Below are 19910 nucleotides of genomic sequence, written 5' to 3' on the forward strand. Positions count from 1 at the left end.
TCCGGGCACGACACCATTCCCAGGATGGAAAGCTTACGTCCATTGCCTTTCCACGTTAGTTCCCTGAAAGGTGCTACTTGTGTTAAGTCCAATAATTATTGTTTGTTGGCGGTGTCGTGCCCACGAGACCTAGAAGATGTGTTTAAGCGATTTATAGTTTGTGCATCGGAAATGTGTTATGCCTTGTCTGCCTTAACACTTATGTTGTCTGGCGATGTTCAGCCAAATCTGGGATCAATGACTAAAGCTCAAGAAGAGGCATTTTCTGCTGCTCTAGACACAATTAAAAAAACTTGAAGAGGCACAAGCAGGCTTGCTTTCCGAGCTAACTAGTGCAAAAGCTGGTCATGCTGCTGCTCAGAAAAGGATTGATAAGCCAGAAGAAAGGCAGGATACACTTCTCGCAGAGCTTAATATTTCGAAAATGAAACAGGAAGCCGTTGAAGGTGAAATTAAGTTGCTGAACGCAAAGATTGCTTCACTGTCACTTGCTTCTACGTCTGGAAGCAGCTCGGGTGATGCCGAAGCTATAGTGCTAACGCCCTTCGCAGTGTATCTGATCGCTTGGCCACTATCTCTTCTCGGTGTGAAGACACTGAGAACAGAATGCGACGCTCGAACTTGCTTTTCTTTAACATTGCGGATGACGAAAAAGAAGATTTGGCTTTGTCCGAGCAGAAAATTGTGGACTTCTGTTCACAAAAGCTTGACATTAACTTATCGAGCACAAATTTCGAAAGAGTGCACAGGTTAGGCAAACATGCTGACAGCAAAAAGAGGCCTATCATTGCGAAAATGACCTTCTATAAGGACAAAGAGCGCATCTTGTCCGCTGCAAGAAAGCTTAAGGTGTCCAAGTTTTCTATTCGGGAAGACCTCTCTCCTGCTACGCGAGAGGCAAGAAGAAAGCTTATCGAATTCGCCAAGGCTAGAAAAAAATTCTTTAAGCTATCTGTTGACAGATTGCGCATAGATGATGTAAGATATGTGTACGACCACGCAACAAGCATGGTAGTGCGACTAGGCAGATAGCTAAGGCGTGGTACTCACACCGGTAAATTCAAGCAGGCACCTGAGCCTCAGAATTTACCATCACTCACCATATCATTTACTAATATTCGCTGCCTTCTGCGAAAGCTCGACCAGGTCTGTTCCTTCCTTGATGACACGGGTTCTGACATAATCATCTTCACTGAGACATGGCTTCATGCAGATATTTCAGACAATGGAATTAGCGCCTTACAAAATACCTATAATATTTACCGTTGCGATCGCGTTAACAGAAGGGGTGGAGGCGTAATTATAGGCATTAAAAAGGCAATAACCTCTCATCTAATGGCGTCTGCTACAAATATAGAAATTGTATGGGTTGTTTGCAGAACTCGATTTGAGAAATTATTGATTGGTTGCTGCTATCGCCCTCCTGACACTCCTCCTGACACTAATCCATCATTTCTAAGCGACTTACGATGCACCATAACTTATGCTGTTAAGACGTGTCCAACTGAGCTCGTTTATTTATTTGGCGACTTTAATTTTCCTTCAATAAACTGGAAGCTGCTTTCATCTAATTGCTATGTCTCCACTGCGCTCATTGCCTTAACATTGGATTTTAACCTAGCCCAGATCATAAGCAAACCCACTCGTGACTCGAATATACTTGACTTGGTATTAACAACGGCACGAAATACTATATCGAATATAACATACATATATGGCTTCAGCGACCACCGGTTAATTCAAATGATTCTTAACGTCCCATCTCGTCTCGCTGGAGCTAAAACAAAAACACTTCGCGATTATAATAGAGGTAATTACATTGTTATAAATGATGAATTATGCACGTTCTTTGAGAGCGTACTTTTACCATCCTTTCATAATCGATCCGTAGTAGACAACTGGGCACTCTTCAAAAACAAGTTAGCTTCATTAGTTAGTGAACGTATTCCTACAATCCTAATAACAAATTATAAACAAAATCTATGGTTCAATAAATCACTTAACAGATTAAAAGATTAAAAAAAAAGATATTGTACGCGGCGGCTAAACGCGCGCTAACTGCTGCATCGCGGCAAAGGTATAGAGACTTCTTGAATAGCTACTGCTCCGCGATACGCACCGCCCGTGATAAGTATTTTTCTCATGATCTACCGTCACTGCTCACCACTAACGCGAAGAAGTTTTGGAAACAAGTGTGCCCAGAACGTCACGATAACAAAATAACGTTGCGAAATGACGACCACATTCCCATTCCAGATCAAGACTGTCCTAACGTTTTCAATACTTTCTTTACATCAGTTTACACCACTGAAGATCATACAAACGTCCCCTATGTAGCCGATCTTGACTATCCCTTTTTGCAGCCCATTGAAATCACTGTTGACGGAATCGCATTTATAATAAATAATCTTAAACTGTCCACGTCAGCGGGCGTTGACGAGATTAACACTAAGATACTAAAAAAGTACAGCCTCACCCTCGAGTAAAATATTATGTCACATCTTTCAGCAATCACTATCAACAGGACAGCTTCCACATGACTGGAAAATTGCAAAAGTCATTCCCGTGTTTAAAAACGGCAATAAAAAACTCACCTCAAAATTACAGACCCATTTCTCTGACATCCATCTGATGTAAGATGCTTGAGCATATAATCACCTCCCATATTTACAATCACTTAGAGCAGAATGACTTTTTCTTCCCTAACCAACATGGATTTAGAAAGGCCCTATCATGCGAAACACAGCTTTTTGAATTCACGACTGACCTACATCATCACTTAGATCTAAACTTGCAAATTAACTGTCTTTTTCTGGATTTTTCCAAAGCTTTCGATCGTGTTGCTCACTGCCGCTTAATCACTAAACTCTCTTCTTTGTGTATATATTCATCAACTCTGTCATGGATACGGAACTTTCTTACTAACCGGCAGCAATTCACCATTGTTAATGACTTTTCATCCCCACTTTCATACGTTTGTTCTGGTGTGCCGCAAGGTGGTGTTCTCGGTTCACTGCTTTTTCTTATTTATATTAATGACTTACCAAGTAATTTATCCTCACAAGTGCGCATTTTCGCTGATGACTGTATAATTTACCGAGCAATAACTGGTACTTGTGACCACGTAATAATTCAAAATGACCTCGACCTCATCAGCAATTGGTGTAATGGTTGGCTAATGTCCCTTCATTTAAGTAAATGTAAAGTGATGTCCTTCTCTCGCAAACATTCTAACTCTGAGTTTTCTTACTTTATTAATGGCAATCCCGTATCTAGTGTTGACTTTTTTAAATATTTAGGTGTAACCTTCACATCTAACCTTTCCTGGACTATCCACATCGCCAACATCTGCAGTGACGCCTCACGATCATTAGGCTACATACGCCGCAATCTACGTAAGACGCCCACAAATATACGTGCTTTAGCTTACGTGACATTTGTTCGCCCTCAGCTAGAATTCGCTTCTGCAGTTTGGTCCCCTCATTACAGCTATTTAACTAACATGCTGGAATCGATCCAGAATAGAGCCGCTAAATTCATCTCACAAAGCTACGACCATAGCGCAAGCATAACACAAATTAAAAAAAAAAAAACTTATCACTTTCCCTTTTGAGCAGCCGACGCGATCTAAACCTCCTTTCATTATTTCATAAATACGTACATGAAACAAGGCCATTATCAATGACATTGCAAACATCTGCATTCACATCAAAGAGACTAAATAATCATCGTTCATTCACACGCATGTACGGTAAAACATACATTTTTAACTCATCTGCACTCCCCCGTGTCATCCGCATGTGGAACAGCCTTCCAAATGAAATCGTTGCAGAACGCAATCGGGAAAAATTCCGGCGCCTTTTACTCACCCATTTACAAGATTAACTGCACGTTTTATTCATATCAAAATCGGCACCTACGCGTTTATTCACTACTAGTATTTCGCTTTTTTTTTCTCTTACTTTAAACCTATTTTGTTTGATGGTTTGAATACTAACATGTCATTCAGTTCTGTTGTGTTTTATTCAGTGATGTTTTCTTTTAAATAATGGAAAGTCTTTTCACAATTTGTGCTTGTTTTTTAGCTTGTTTTAAATCATGATCTCACGCGTATACTCATCTGATTTTCATTGCCGTTCTATTCCTATTAAAATTATTAATATTTTCTCATTCTTATTCCTGTTAGGACTTGTATAATAATTGACATTTAGTTCATGTTATTGTTTGTATGGAAAGTACCAATTCATGTATGTGTTCCCTTTATGCTCCCCTTACACAATGCCCTGTTGGGTCTGTAAGGTATTTTGAATAAATAAATAAATAAATAAATAAATAAATAACTAAATAAATAAATAAATAAATAAATAAATAAATAAATAAATAAATAAATAAATAAATAAATAAATAAATAAATAAATAAAACTGTCACAGTACTCTGTAACTGTCACAGAGTCACAGCTGCTTGTACAATTAGTTTTTCTTAGAAACTTCAGGAGTTTCTTGGTCGCCTTAAGCTGCGATGTCCCCTGTGGAAGACATCTAGAAGAAGACTCAACAGACATTCGTCTATTCTCACTGTAACAGATGCTAGTAAATGTTCTTGAACATCATACCAGACAGCGTCTCCTTGTAACAGCAGGCACCGCAGAGAGCGCTGTCTGCCATCCTAGTGCGAAAGGAATAATATCTGGGGAATGCCACACCTAACCATACACGATAAAGCAGTGTGGAATTTCTTCAGCGGAGTCCAGCTGACATACAGAGATTCCTCAAAGAATACAGCTGCTGTTTACAATTGGCATATACCTGAGAGTTAATGTATACGCGCTGAAAAACGGTGACAGGAAAAAGAAGCAGACAAGTTATGCGTCACTATTCTTGTTTCCTCTCTCCTCTTCTTTCAGCGCTGCGAATTTATCCAATCATGTTGCTGTTATAATCAATATCACGCGAACTTTTTTTTACTTAGCAACTTCATTGTATTATAGGGCTAGTTTGAGTACACTTACCAGATATTATTGCGGCAAGCTTAACAAAAGTGGTCAGTAATGGGCTTCCCATGGCACCGTTTCTCCAACATGAGCCTTGGACATCAACAAGATGAGATCATGTCGTGCATTGCACATACATAGTTCGCAAGAGGAGGGAAAATGTCGGACGTAATATTATATTAAAACTGGTTTTGAAGCACGTTTTTACGATTCCCATGATAGAATGAGGTTCTTTCTGAAAGGTAAGTAAAGCTGCATAGTGTATTACGTTTGCTTTCATTACAAGACGCGCTCCCAGTAATTGGGCCAAGGACTATAAAAGAACGCACGAACACCGCGAGTAATCTCAAGGTTTGTCTCTGCGTGTTGGTTTGTAGTGCTTGCTCAAGATCCCTTCAGTCTCGCTTAGGTATAATTTTTTTTTTCTGAAAGCAATTACCAGAAGGCAGAAACAAAAACGTCCTGCATTACTAGATGCACGCACTAGATTTTTAGTATCTTTAGTGCAGCAGAGTCGACATTACTGATCGCCTGAAACACTAGAAGTACGCCGGCTCATTTGCAAAAAGATTACAGTTTTGGAAGAATAACAATTTAAATGTTTTATTAGCTTGATTTTTGTTTTTTCGCCTTCCATTTTTCTACTTTTCTCCGACAGATAAGAATTTTGCCAAACATTCGTAGCTTTATCACTCTTTATAGATAGCGACTCTGTAATCACTTGGTTGCTACATCCAACCACGTGACTCATGTGAGTACTATACTGTTCAACATGAAACCTATCAGCTGCCCCTACAATATCTATGACATTGATGTGTTCGTTGTCGCTATATTACACCCTATACCTCTTCTGCTCTGACAAGTATCTCACTTGCGTATTACATGTTTGGTCTCTTTTATCACTCGTTTTCTGTGATTTTAGAGCGTAGCTTCGAATACAATTTTTTTCTTACTGTTTCTCAACTTTGAGAGCTCAATCAATTGTGCCTGCTTTCTTGATTTTGATGCCTTTATGTGTCGTGATTTCTTTTTTTTATTTTGCAGGTCCTTTGTTGTTTTGTAAAGCTAGCTTTTTTCGCCTTATTGCTTCGGTGCCCTAATTGTGAACGTCAAACTGCAGATTGTAGAGTTGTCTGTTTTATTCTGTTACACTGTTTATTTTTATTTTTATTTTATTCACATAAAATGGAGGAAAACATTGAAACGAAGGCTAAGTATGCAGAGGAGAAAGTTTCTGTCAACTTTCGAGAACCAGCGAACACGAAAAGTAGGTAATTGTTTACTAAAAACACCTTAGAAACTGAAGCCCGTGATGAGGCCTTTCAGTCTGAACGTGCGAGCCTTTTAGGCACGCTGGGGCGCTATTTGCTGGTCATTAAGTTATTTCATTCCATTTATGACTGCTAACACTGTGAAATGTAAAATAACTTAATTTGGGATGTAATGACTGATGAGTACACCATAGATGAGTTCAAGAACATAACACCAATTTTTACCTAACTGTGCATTTGTTTTTCGCATTGTATATATTATTCCTAGTTTCATGCTATAAAGCTGCCAATATACGGCTTTTTAAAAGGGTGATCAGCTTCAAATTATCAGTGAAGTCCTATACCAAATTGTAAATAAGTCGGCCTCATTCCTCTTTAACAACCTATTGAAACTTTCCTCGTATGCGCTGAATCTGTGATGTTAAAACAAAAAGTCAAATTCAACAGTCATGATAAATATGGCGCTCGTGTTGTCATCTGTGCCTTCTGTTCCTCGGCCTCCGTTCACTTTTCTTCTAGCACTTTCGTGCTTGCGCTGCAATCTATAATACAATAAATAGGGTGTCTAAACACATTATTTCGTGTGTGCAGGGGGGGGGGTGCAAATTTCTGTTCTAGAATATGAACTTTGGTGCATCAGGACTATTTAAACTCTGCTGGTTTTTGGAGTCTCTAGCTCTCTGCTTTAATCACTTCAGGCGGCCCTCTAAACATAAAATTCTTTGCTGAATGTTGTCGAACAAATGGTAATAAAACACAATTTAAGTGTGGGAAGTGGACATATTTGTGTGGAAGTTTCAGCGGAAAGGTGAAATGCAAACCTAATAACCCAAACGTCTGCACTAGTGGATAGTAGGATCTAGGAATTTAAGAGTTTTATTTCGTGTTATTTTACTGAATGCGCACTTCAAGTTGTACGCTGAACTTGCGTACGATGGTTATAAGTATATTTTTGCTCCAATAAAATTCGTACATGAACGTAAAATAAAAGCAATAACTGATTAGATTTCAAAGAACTTTCGTAGTTTTACCGTACATCATCTGAAAGATGTGATATGAAAACATATGTGCTAATGTAGAATTTTATGAAAGTGACATGATATTTGGATTTGGTCGTCGTGACTAATGATGCTGCTTTCGTGCACCGTTGATATTGAATGTGTGCGCAATTTGTGAAATAAGCAAGACACCACGGGAAAGAGCTTCAAAAGAGTCGGGGAGACCAGGGGGGTCACAGTTCGTAGCTTTAAATTGAAGCTTGGATGTCGACAATGGAGTACTGGCACCACTGGTTGTAGAATTCGGGGTCCTTGCTGTGTGGCCTTCGTGGGATATTAAAGCGACATTTTCATTGTAAGCAGGACCTATTGCCAATTTTCAACAGAACAGTGCTCTCGATGACAAGTGAAGGACATATACATTTGTCAAATTGAGTGATTCACCACGCTTAAACAACAAAAAAAAAAAGAGAACTTGGAGCAGGACTAAGGAACAATGACAAACGCTGTCTTAGCGATCTCACTGAGAGCAGTCACTGTAGATTAAAAAGGCTGAAGGGTGTTGTGTATTTTTTTTTTTTGGGGGGGGGGGACTGTAGAACACTACTCAGAAGATATCTCCACTCAAAAGATGAGCAGGGTGCCTGTAGAGTGAGTGACGCGACCTTTCTAACGCAAGCTATACATCTGCTCAGGGTATGTGGTAGCGCCATTGTCTCGACCCAAAGGAATGTCTAGCATGGGTGTTCGAAGTGTACCCGCTGGGAAATGTTTTAAAAACAGGCTGCTGTTTCATATATGAAATGAGAAGATCGGGGGCAAGCTTAAAAGATATTAGGAGTAACGTAAGAACGGAAAACGAGAAATGGAGTCCGATTAGCTAACTAAATACTGCACGCAAATAAAGTGCAGGAAGCATCCGCCGTGAAGGTCGGTACTCTGTTAATTTTTGTGAATGGGAGCACGTGAGCGCGCAGGCCACGCACTCGCGTGTTCCCTTTATAAATATTGATAGTGTACATGCAAACAGCCGTGGGTTTCAAGAAACTATTTGCCATACTTGAACAATTATGCACACAGTGTGTCATCTTCGTTTCACTGAAGATACTAATTTCACATTTGCAATTTTTTTTATTGTACAACTTCTTGCTAAAAAAAAGAAAGGTGCAGTAGCGCATCTGTAACAGTAGTATACACACAGACAAGTAAGTTCCTATTACCAGTTTATATTTGTGTACGGCAAAGAAGTAGCCAGACGCATGCTCGAGCTTGCGCAAATATTAGATTAGACATCTATCGAATAGATAAGCATGTCATACTGCTTCTTGGGTCCGTTTTCGGGGCTGTCCAACTGGTTCTGGGATCAACGACCACCGCGTCGACTGCACTGGCTCTGCGCTCGAAATAGGGAAGTACTCAAATAGAGTATTACTGGTGGAACTGAGCACGCAGGCACACGAAATCCCGGATAAACTCAGGCAACAAAAGTAGATATAGGATTCCTTTATTAAGAAAGTGGTGCTTTTTATGATAATTGCACCCAGGTTATTCAAGTACAATAACTTGTTTGCATACTAATTTCTTGTCTTATTTTGTGGTTGCGTGGTGAATTAAGTCAGCAATCAATGCAACTGTGTGATCGTTCAAATGGAGGTGCATGCCAACCTCGCCCGTACGCCATCCATCTAATGTGGCTTCAATGTTCCCGCCGTGTTTACCTCGGCGCACTCGCGGAGAACAGAACCATCTGTTGGTGTTGAAAGGAACTCCACGGCTGGTTGACGCGGCTAGCCTGTGATCGGCGCGCGCGGGAAGTTCAGTGTTCGGGATGTCTCTAGCCAAGCCGTTTTGGTAGGGCGCGGCTGCAGTATTCGTAACATATCCAGCGAAATGCGCCGAAGGCTGCTCAGTGCTCAACGAAAAGTTGATTTGCTAGCCAGAGAATGCTATTCGTGTTAATAATATCGTGGTGTGCTCAGATTTGGGTGCAGGTTAAAGAACCCCAGGTGGTCAAAATTTCCGGAGCCCTCCACTACGGCGACTCTCATAATCATATGGTGGTTTTGGGACGTTAAACCCCACAAATCAATCATTAATAATATCGTGGTACTGTAGCCGAACGCGTCACAAGCTTTTGAAAGTGCCAAAAAAGCATTGATACACCACCTAAAATTGGCTGACCCCTCCTATTGATCGTATGCCTGATAGACAGCCATGCAAGTGTTGTAGCGGTATCACTTCCTTGAATCTCCTTCCGTTCTTTCGGTTCCTTATTCACATACCTTTTGGCTAGGGTGGCAAACCGGAGGCATGCCTGGTCGACGTATCTACTACTTCTCCTCCTTTGCCCAGACGCCTTTCTTTCGCGGCACGGCGATCCAAGACACTTCACTACAACGCTTTATTTACTAGTATATTTTATTGCTCCTTATGTATGGCGCCACTAAATTTCGTGCGTACAAAGTATCACAAGACACTAAATTCATTTATCAGAAGGCATGCTCTCCACTTTTTTCTCGGCAATATACGTTATAGGTTTTCTCGTTTTAGTGAATTTCCTCACAGCTTGCAACATTATTATAAATTAACCAATCAAAATAACGAATGCTGTCACTTGGGTGGCTCTGAATGAGCATCCTTAAAGGTTCTCTACAACATTTTTCAAGTAATTATTTCTTTCATTAAATGAGTTTGTCGGCTAAAGAATGAACTGCCGCAAAAAAAAGGTACAATTTGTCAAGTACTAGGTGAGTTTCAGATTTTTCGCGTGCTCTAACATTTTCTGTCTCGTTTTGTAATAGTGAGCACGCAAAGAGCTACGCAGAAAGTGTGAGTGAAGATGGCAAAGATGCAAAAGCAACGTCCATTTATCAGCGGGCGTCGTGATCTTCAAAACTTTCAATTAACGCGACGGCGTTAAAGACATTGTTTTGCAGAAATTCTGGTGTAGGCGTCAGCATCTTTTGTTGTGAGCCGAAAAGCATCATTGGCCATGCGTGAGACTATAGTTGTTGGGGGCGCTATGCAGGATCAGCCGAGTTTCGCGAAACAGGATATTCTCGAGCTCTGGTGACAACCCCTTACGATGGAGTTAAGAGTACGAAACATTCAAATCCACCCTTCAACGTGCAGCGTTTTATTTGTTACGATAGAACCAGTCATCGCATCAAGGACGGTCGACTAAGTTGGGCGGTGTTTTCAAATCAGATGCATCGTCTTTCATTTGTTTGTCGTTCCACTGAGTGCAGAAGTGCACCCATGAAATAAAAGCGTCAGAAACACTTCATGATGGTATTTTTTAGAAGCACGGGGTGTTTAAAATATTTTTGAAGCTTTTAATGCCTGCACTAAGTCTGTTTTAAAATAATCAGCTGGTAGCCTCTCAGATCAGTATGGACCGAGCGTCTTACAACATCGCAATTACAGCTGAACCCGAGGCCACGTGTTAATCATTATGGTCAGCCTGTACATTCTAGCGCGCTGCTCGGCCGGTGCGCATCGCCTTTGTTGTCATCGCCAGCTAGCACCCGAGCATGTGTGGCCGGCTAATTAGCTATAACATCAGGGGTGAAACTCCTAAATCCGTGGGTCTGTCCCTCTTAGCTCGTGGTACGTGACCGCCTAGTTCGATGACTCACTCAGCAAGTTTGGATGGACGTACAAACGGACGGATGGGCAGACAGACAGTACGGACGGAGAAACAGACAGAAACACGATTCACAGTTTATACCGATAAACCCTCCGAAGCTTCGTGCCACTCATCATCATTCCTTCCATGTATATGCTGTGATTTTTTTGGCTGGATGGTATATTTAAACAGTTATGCCAGGACAGGCTATGACCAAGCTAATTGTGTCAAGTCATGATAAGGCTGAAGTAGTTACGTCACATCTTATGAAGACCATGCTATTGAATTTATGCAAAGCTAGAACCAGGCTAACTAAAGTATGCTAGTTTATGATCTAACTAAACTGCTAATTAACGCGATGTTAATCATTGGCACGCTAAGTAAAACCATGTTAATTAGCCCTTACAAAGATAATGACTATTAGTATCCTGCTAATCAGGATTACGTTTATTAGTTCAACACTGATCGTGATTTTGGTAATTACGCCCGAGATAATAGCCTTTTAATTAAAGCCTTACCAATAAAGACATGACAACTTAGTATAATGGTCGTTAAGTCTCAGCCAATTAGTACAATCAAAATTAAGACAGAACTGATGTGGTCTTCCCTTCGAAGCCGATCACGCACATAAGTAGACAACCAACTTGAAAAGCTGCGAGAAGTTAGGTTATCACAAACTCCTCTATGTCTTCAGCCTTGCACAAGTAGTGTAAGCTCAGCAAATTATTTTATATGAAAAGAAGCTGCCGCTTAGCGTTCACCGCATGAAACGCTTGACAGTAACACCGGCGCCATCGCAATCCCAAGTTGAACTCGGGTTTTTTTCAGAATCAACGAGTTTGTATTCGAGTTCAAGCGTCCATCAGTTTGATTGACAGACGCCCGTGGCGAAGAACGGGTACGCCCACCACGTTTGCTCTTGCCGAGAAGCAGTACTCCCGTCAAGTGGCACGATTAATTTATCAGCGAATTCCTCTGGAATTACGCTGACGACACGCTACTATGCTGTGCAGATTATGGTTGGGCGTCGCATTTACCAATGCGTACGCGTTCCGCATAGGAATGGCTGACACTGCTGCCTGCGACCATTGTGGCAGTGATGAAACAACTTGGCACATTCTGTGTGAATGCCCACAATACTGCTCGCAGAGACAGTCACTCTGCAATGCACTAGATGAAATGGACAACCAGTCTCTTTCAGAAGAAAGACTCCTGCGCTGCCGACAGGACTTTATGTCGCAGAAGAAGGCTGTGAAGGCGCTCATGCGCTTCTTGCGTTCAACCGGCCTGTCCAAACGACTGTGATTGAAACTCCCTGAATGTGTGTGCATGGGTTTTTTTCTAATTTATTTTATATCTCTCTATAGCTATCCTCTTTCCGACCCTTTTCCCCACCCCCGTACAGGGTAGCAAACCAGTTCGTCTAGGTTAACCTCCCTGTCTCTTTCTTTTAATTATTTCTCTCTCTCTCTTTATCGCGCAGAATATGGACACACGCCAGCAGACGTAAAAGTGACATAACCTTGCAGCTGCGATGTTTCGCATTCAATTTCACTGCGCTCATGACTTATTCAATCACAGCCGCGTTGTCGATAAGATGCGAGCGCTCCAGATGACCACCTGTCCTTATATTTATCTGCAACACTTGATAGACGCGAAACGAGCAGCACGAGAGTGCTGGGTATGCACCCTTGCAACCTTCGAGAGGGGAAATTTACATGCTGCAGGTGGAACGGCATAACCTGGGCGAAAAAGGAGATACGCCCACGAACACACCTGTGGGAGGTGCGTGTTGAGTAGGCAAAAAGACCGCACAACAATCACGCTTATACGTCGCTACACTGCTAAAATGTTGAGTTAGTGGCGGCGCTGTCGTGCTCGCACGCAATTACGGCTTGGTGGCGTTAGCCACCGCCCGATCTAAAGGGTACAGTCATATCAATCCATCCATCCATCAAGCAGTGTTTCCTTGATAACCGTCACGAGCCCCGCCGCGGTGGTCTAGTGGCTAAGATACTAGGCTGCTGACCCGCAGGTCGCGGCTTCGAATCCCGGCTGCGGCGGCTACATTTCCGATGGAGGCGGAAATGTTGTAGGCCCGTGTACTCAGATTTGGGGGAACGTTAAAGAACCCCAGGTGGTCGAAATTTCCGAAGCCCTCCACTACGGCGTCTCTCATAATCATATGTTGGTTTTGGAACGTTAAACCCTACATATCAATCAATCAATCAATCAATCAATCAATCAATCAATCAATCAATCAATCAATCAATCAATTGATAACCGCCACGTGCGTTTCCAACACCACGCGCGGTCATGTAATCATCTTTAACAATACTGCTATTACGCGCTCCGCACTGTCTTTATGCCAGGCCACCGCAAGTGAGCTCGTACTAAAATCGGCCGCCCGAGAAGTTCGGGCTATCCTGCATAGCACCCTGGGAAGCCGGCAGTGTGTGGGCATGTGTACGTGTGTGCGTGCGTGTGGATATTGTTGTCGCATACACCTCTAAAAGGCGAAGCTTAAAGGGACACTAAAAATGAACAATGACTTGGTCTAGATTGACAAACTACACTTATATAACTCTAATACCATATGCTTCGCTATCATAAGTTCATTATTAGTGGATAAAATGAAGGTTGAAGTTAAAATTTTGAATTTCGCACCAGAATCTCCGCGCGTGACGTAAGAAATTTTAAAATGTATTTTGGGTATTTTTGTGCCAATGGCTGAATGAAACCTTCCGGAACTTATAAGCTAGGCCTATTGCACCCACTGATTACAACGAATTTCATTTTTTCGACTGCATGCTACATAGAACCCAGTATACGCCTTCAAAATTTCTTACGTCGTGGTATATGGTGCGGAAATCTCAAGGTGGTGTCGCCACCCGCATTTTATTTTAGCGCGTTTTCTCGCTTACTAAGCGTCTTCTTCGGCTAAGGGTCGTGCCACCTCCGAGCCGGGAGGAGAAAAAAAAAATAACGTCAGGTAGGCCGCAGGGCGAGGAGGATCTGCGCGACTACGTCCAGTTCGTTCTCGTCGCTTCGTAGGCATAGTGGCACATGACAAGTTCCTACTTGTCACGCAGAATGTTACGCAGGGGTACCGACATCCTCCCAAGCCCCCTCACCTGCCTGCACTCAATCCCATTGAAAAACGCTTGATAATTCCACGTCTGAGCACAAGGCGCTTGACTCACGGCAGCGGCCAGTATGGCATAAAGGGGCAGGTGGTTAACCTGCTGATCGACGAGGTCAACACTGTGTAGTGCCGGGGTGAAACGTGCTCAACAAAGCTGCCTTCGACGTACACATCATGCGCCGGCTCGCTAACAAGCCTTCCTACAGAAATGGTCTCGCAAATAAACGTGTAGTACACCTCCGAGCAAGCTCCTTAAACATTATTCACTTTATGGAAATGATGATTTTTTTGTCGGATTACGCAACGTTTTGTATATACGCTTGCGCTCGGGCATGTGCCGACTCCCCTCGGTGGCCACGGCAACTATAATATCCCGATGAATGACAAATACTGGGGGTTTATTAAACCACCGAGTAGCTAGCTCTAGGATGATGCGTCAGTCGTGCCTGGCTCTCGAGTCGCGAAGAAGCACGCGATCTTCTTTTTTTCTTGTATATTGAGAGCCGCTCTTGTGGTCGACCCATTACGTGTAGGTGGCATTATACCCCCTTTCGAAAAGAAAAAAAAAAGTCCCAAAAGAGGGAAAGAAAAGTTCATAGCCCCACCCCGATGGTACAACATAGGCACGTGAAAAAGAAATGAAAATTCGGATAAAGTAGAAGTAGAAATTGAAGAGCGTGCCAATAAAAGAAAAATCAATGAACGAAGAGGCAAGTTCACAAAAATAAATAAATAACACAAAGAACAGTGTACGGCAAAGAAAAAGTTACGAACACGCAATAAATGGTTTCATGTGCAACACATGAACGACGTCCGGCCTCGGTTGTGTCCTGCTCCATGCCTGCGGTGTTGAGTCCGGAACCACTTAATAGTTAACGTCACTGACGCGGCGTAACACTTTATATGGGCCAAAGTACCGGCTCAGTAACTTTTCACTAAGGCCACGGCGGCGGACGGGCGTCCACACCCAAACTTGATCTCCGGGGTTGTAGAACACTTCTCTGTGGCGGGTGTTATAGCGTCGTGCGTCTGCCTGCTGTTGCTGGACGATGTGCAGTCGCGCGAGTTGCCGGGCTTCCTCAGCACGCTCTACGAATTCTGGGCGTCAGTTGCCAACTCGTCTTCGTCTTGACACGGTAGCACAGAGTGTAGCATGGTCTGCACTTCGCCGCCGTAGAGAAGCCGAAATGGCGTGAATCGCGTGGTCTCTTGCACGGCGGTATTATACGCGAAGGTCACGTAAGGTAAGATACGGTCCCATGTTTTGTGCTGTACGGCGATGTACATTGAGATCATGTCTGCGAGGGTCTTATTCAGTCGCTCGGTAAGTCCGTTGGTTTTCGGGTGGTACGCAGTTGTCCTTCGGTGTCTGGTGTTGCTCAGTTTGGAAACTTCGTCCATAAGCTGCGCCGTGAATGCCATCTCCCTGTCCGTTATTGTATACTGGAAGGAGCACCGCGTCGTAACACGATGTGGGGCATGAAAAATTGTGCTACCTCAGAAGCCGTGGCTCGTGGGATCGCCTGCGTCTCAGCGTAGCGTGTCAAATAGTCGGTCGCGACAATCACCCATTTGTTGCTGTCCGCAGACAGGGGAAATGGCCCGAGAATGTCCATGCCGACATGGTCGAACGGCGTGCAAGGTGCTTCAATGGGCTGAAGCAAACCAGCTGGCTTAACAGACGGTTGCTTTCGGCGCTGACATTCTCGACAGCTCTTGACGTACTTCTTGATGCTTGCCGAAAGCCCTGGCCTATAGTACCTCTCGCTCACTCTGGCAAGTGTCCGTGAGTAGCCCAGATGACCATATGTGGGTTCATCATGGCAAGCGAAGAGGACGTCATCTCGCATATCTCGAGGAACCACCAGGAGGTAAGCACGGTTGTTTGAACGAGCGTTCTTCTTGCACAGCACGCTGTCTCGAAGGGAGAAAACGTCAACGAGCGGGATGAATGACATGGTATGATTGTGCACTGGTCCTCTAAATGATCGATGATCGGACGAATCTCTGCGTCATCTCACTGCCGTTTGCTCAAGTCTGATGAGCTAATGGCGCCCAGGAAGCCTCCGTCTTCCTCTGCTTCCTGACTGACGACGTGAAGGGGTGCGCGTGACAGTGTGTCAGCGTCTTCATGCTTACGGCTGGACTTATGGACGATGGTGACGTCAAGTTCCTGCAGCCTCAAGCTCGGCCGTGCTAGCCGTCCTGAAGGGTCGCGCAGGCTTGCCAACCAACAGAGAGCGTGGTGGTCCGTCTTGAAGGGACGACCATAACGGGGCGGGCAAAACTTGGGGATTGCCCACTCGACAGCGAGGCACTGTTTCTCCGTTGTGGAATTATTCGCTTCGGCACGGGATAGAGAGCGGCTGGCGTAGGCTATCACTCTTTCGATGTCCTCTTGACGCTGAACAAGCACTGCACCGAGCCCAACGTTACTAGCGTCAGTATGGACCTCCGTGTCAACTTGATCGTCGAAATGAGCGAGAACGGGCGCTGATTGCATGCGCTGTCGTAGTTCATCAAAAGCTGCTTGTTGCTCGTTTTCCCAGACAAACGGCGTGTCGTCCCGTTGTGAGATGAGTCAGAGGTTCTGCTATCTGCGAAAAGCCGTGAATGAACCGGCGATAGTAGGCGCACAAACCAAGGAAGCGCCGGACGGCTTTCTTATCGACAGGAGCTGGTAATTCGGAAACAGCAGCAAGCTTGTCCGGATCGGGCCAGACGTCTACGGCGCTAACTATATGTCCAAGCAATTTTAGTTCTTCATAGCCGAAGTGGCACTTATGTGGCTTTAGTGTGAGGTCCACCGATCGGATAGCCTCCAGCATGCTGCGCAGGCAGTGAAGGTGCTGCTCGAACGTGGCAGAGAAGACCACCACATCATCAAGGCACACAAGTCCGCCACTTGAGCCCTGTTAGGACAGTGTCCATCATTGGCTGGAAAGTTGCCGGTGCTGAACACAAGCCGAAAGGGAGTACCCTAAATTGGTATAGGCCATCTGTAGTCACGAAGGCTGTCTTCTCGCGGTCTCGCTGATCTACCTCGATTTGCCAGTACCCGCTTTAGAGATCGAGAGAAGTGAAATAATGGGCACGATGAAGTCTATCCAGCGAATCGTCGATACGTGGCAGCGGGTACACATCCTTTTTGGTAGTCGACGCAGAAGCGTAGCGACCCGTCCTTCTTTTTGACAAGCACGACTGGAGATGACCACGGGCTGTTGGATGGTTCGATAGCGTCATCGTCAATCATCTCGTGGACTTGCGTGTATACGTATCGCTTCACGTTCTTTAGCCGACACGCGGTACGGGTGCTGGTGTATTGGGCGTGCGTCCTTGTACGTGATGATCCTGTGTTGAGTGATGAACGTCTGGCGGATCTTTGAGCAACTTGCGAAGCAAGACCTGAACTCGCACAAGAACGCTCACAGCGTAGTCTGGTTATCGGTGGACAGATCAGGATTGATGTCAATATTACTCATTGACGTGTCTGCGTTATCCACTATTTCTGACGTGAGACAGTTGGTTACGTTTGCTACTTCGTGGGCAAACGCTATCGAAGTGCCACGGAAAATGTGCCGATGCTCGTTGCTAAAGTTGGTAACGAGCAATTCAGATTGGTCATCACGAACGTGTATTACGCTTCTAGCTACACAGATACCTTGTTGCAGGAGGTGTTCTAAATTTGTCTCGGCCACCACATCGCCATCACTCAAACCACAGCATGTTACGTCGACTAGACCACTTGCTCGGGGTGGAAGCGTCACGCTCTGTTCAGAAATACGGAATACGTCGACACGCCTTCCGTCATCCTGCACGTTGATTGCTCGCTGGGTTGAGAACGTCACGTGGCACTCTTGCAGGTCAATGATAGCTGCATTTTCTTGTAGAAAGTCAACTCCCAAAATTAGGTCCCGGGAGCATTCACGTAGAACAAGGCAGCTTGCTCCGAATGTATAACCTTGAATCTGTAGTCTAGTTGTGCAGGCGCCCACTGGAGTAATTACATGGCCACCAGCTGTCCGAATCTGCGAGTTGTGCCACGGCGTGATAAGTTTCTTCAGCTGCGTTGTCAGTTTCCCGCTCTGTATAGAATTGTCTACGTTGGTGTCCACTAACGCATTAACTATACAACCATCAATTGTCACTGCTACGTCGAGTAAAAGCCGGCTATCCCTTGCAGCAGCAGGTGATGTCGGACCAGTTTATGTATGGTTCTGCGTCAATAGGAGGTCTTCAGCGCTTCGACGTCCAGTGACCCCGCCCCCAGAGGTCGCTTGGGCTAGTTTTCCGGGCGGGGGCTGGGAGATTGTGCGGTAGAATACCGCTGGGGCATTGATGAAAATCACCTCGGGGATGGCGAGCACGACTGGCGCCCGGTGGACGGTGGTGCATGCTGCTGGGAGAGGTAGTTTTCGATGTCGCGTGGTCTCTGGCCGTAACGGGGTGGCGGCGAGTACGCAGAGAAGCCGCGAAGCCCAAAACGGCGATATGGGCACTGGCGGTACAAGTGATCAGCTTCTCCGCAGTGAATGCATAGGGGCCGGTGATCGGGTGTGCGCCAAACATCAGACTTGCGAGGAGACGTGTACTGATCGTCGATGTACTGGACCGGTTGCACCGAACGATGGGCGACAGAAGCACCACGGACAAAGGGCAGGGGCGGTGGCGTGTACGTGCCTTCGTAGTATGGTATGTGCTGCGCTTACTCCAGTGAAACAGCAGGGACAGGTTGAACGAACGATGGCGGCGTTGCAGCAGGGCGTTTCAAGGCTTCCGCGTAGGTTGTCCCATGGGGGTATTCAGCAGGAGCTGGTGCAGCTGTATCAGGAGGCAAGGTGTCCCGGAGGGTCTGGTGCAGCTCATCCTTGATCAAAGTTGCAATAGAGCTAACCGTAGGATGAGGTGTTACACTAGCCTTTTGCAACTCTTCACGTACGATATTACGGATGACTTCCCGTAGAGAGTCATTGCTGGTCCCAGTGGCAGTGAAAATGTCAGCAGTGGACATGCCACTGATTTGCCTGTCGTATTGGTTGGATCGCTGCTGCAGCATTTTTCCATGGTCACGGCTTCAGACAAGAACTCCGCAACCATCTTCAGAGGGTTTCGCACGAGGCCGGCAAAAAGCTGGTCCTTGAAACTGCGCATAAAGTGACGCAACTTCTTGTCCTCCGTCATTCTTGAATCGGCCCGTCGGAAGAGGCGCGTCATGTCTTCGACGTACGTGGTCACAGTTTCATTTGGCGACTGGACGCGGGCCAGAATAGCTCGTTCAGCTTTTTCTTCGCGATCAGCGCTGGCATAAGTCTGCAGAAATCTACAAGAGAATTCGGGCCACGCCGTCAGCTGCTCCTCTCGATTTTGATACCACCTACGTGCCCTGTCTTCGAGATAGAAATAGACACGATCCAGTTTTGCCACGTCGTCCCACTGATTCCAGGTGGCTACGCGCTCGAAGTCGACCAACCAGTCCTCAACGTCCTCGTGCTCTTTACCATGGAACGTCGCCGGTGCCCGTGGGCTTTCCAACGTATAGCGGTTCGACGTCGTGCTTCTCGTGCCGGTTGGCGAGGTTTGCACCGAAGCGCTGGTCATGTTTGTTGACGTGGTGGGAGCAGTATCGTCGACTTCCGGAGGCAATTCCCTGATTTGGTGGCTGGTCCAATGCACGGGACTGTTGACTGGCACTGGACTCGTATGACGGCTTCCTGAGGGGGGGGGGGGTATGCAGCATCCATGAGACTACCCAACACCTTCCACCACTTTGTCACGATGAACCACAAGTACTGGGGGTTTATTAAACCACCGAGTAGCTAGCTCTAGGACGATGCGTCAGTCGTGGCTGGCTCTCGAGTCGAGAAGAAGCACGCGATC

General features: G+C 45.1%; 1 long non-coding RNA gene across 1 annotated transcript in view; it reads left to right on the forward strand.

Annotated features, from left to right (window-relative positions):
* Positions 1-19910, forward strand: part of LOC142810692 (uncharacterized) — a 272930-nt gene that overhangs the window by 165296 nt on the left and 87724 nt on the right. The window lies entirely within an intron of this gene.

The sequence above is a fragment of the Rhipicephalus microplus genome, chromosome 1 (genome assembly GCF_043290135.1).
Source record: "Rhipicephalus microplus isolate Deutch F79 chromosome 1, USDA_Rmic, whole genome shotgun sequence".
In the NCBI taxonomy this organism is placed as follows: Eukaryota; Metazoa; Arthropoda; class Arachnida; order Ixodida; family Ixodidae; genus Rhipicephalus; species Rhipicephalus microplus.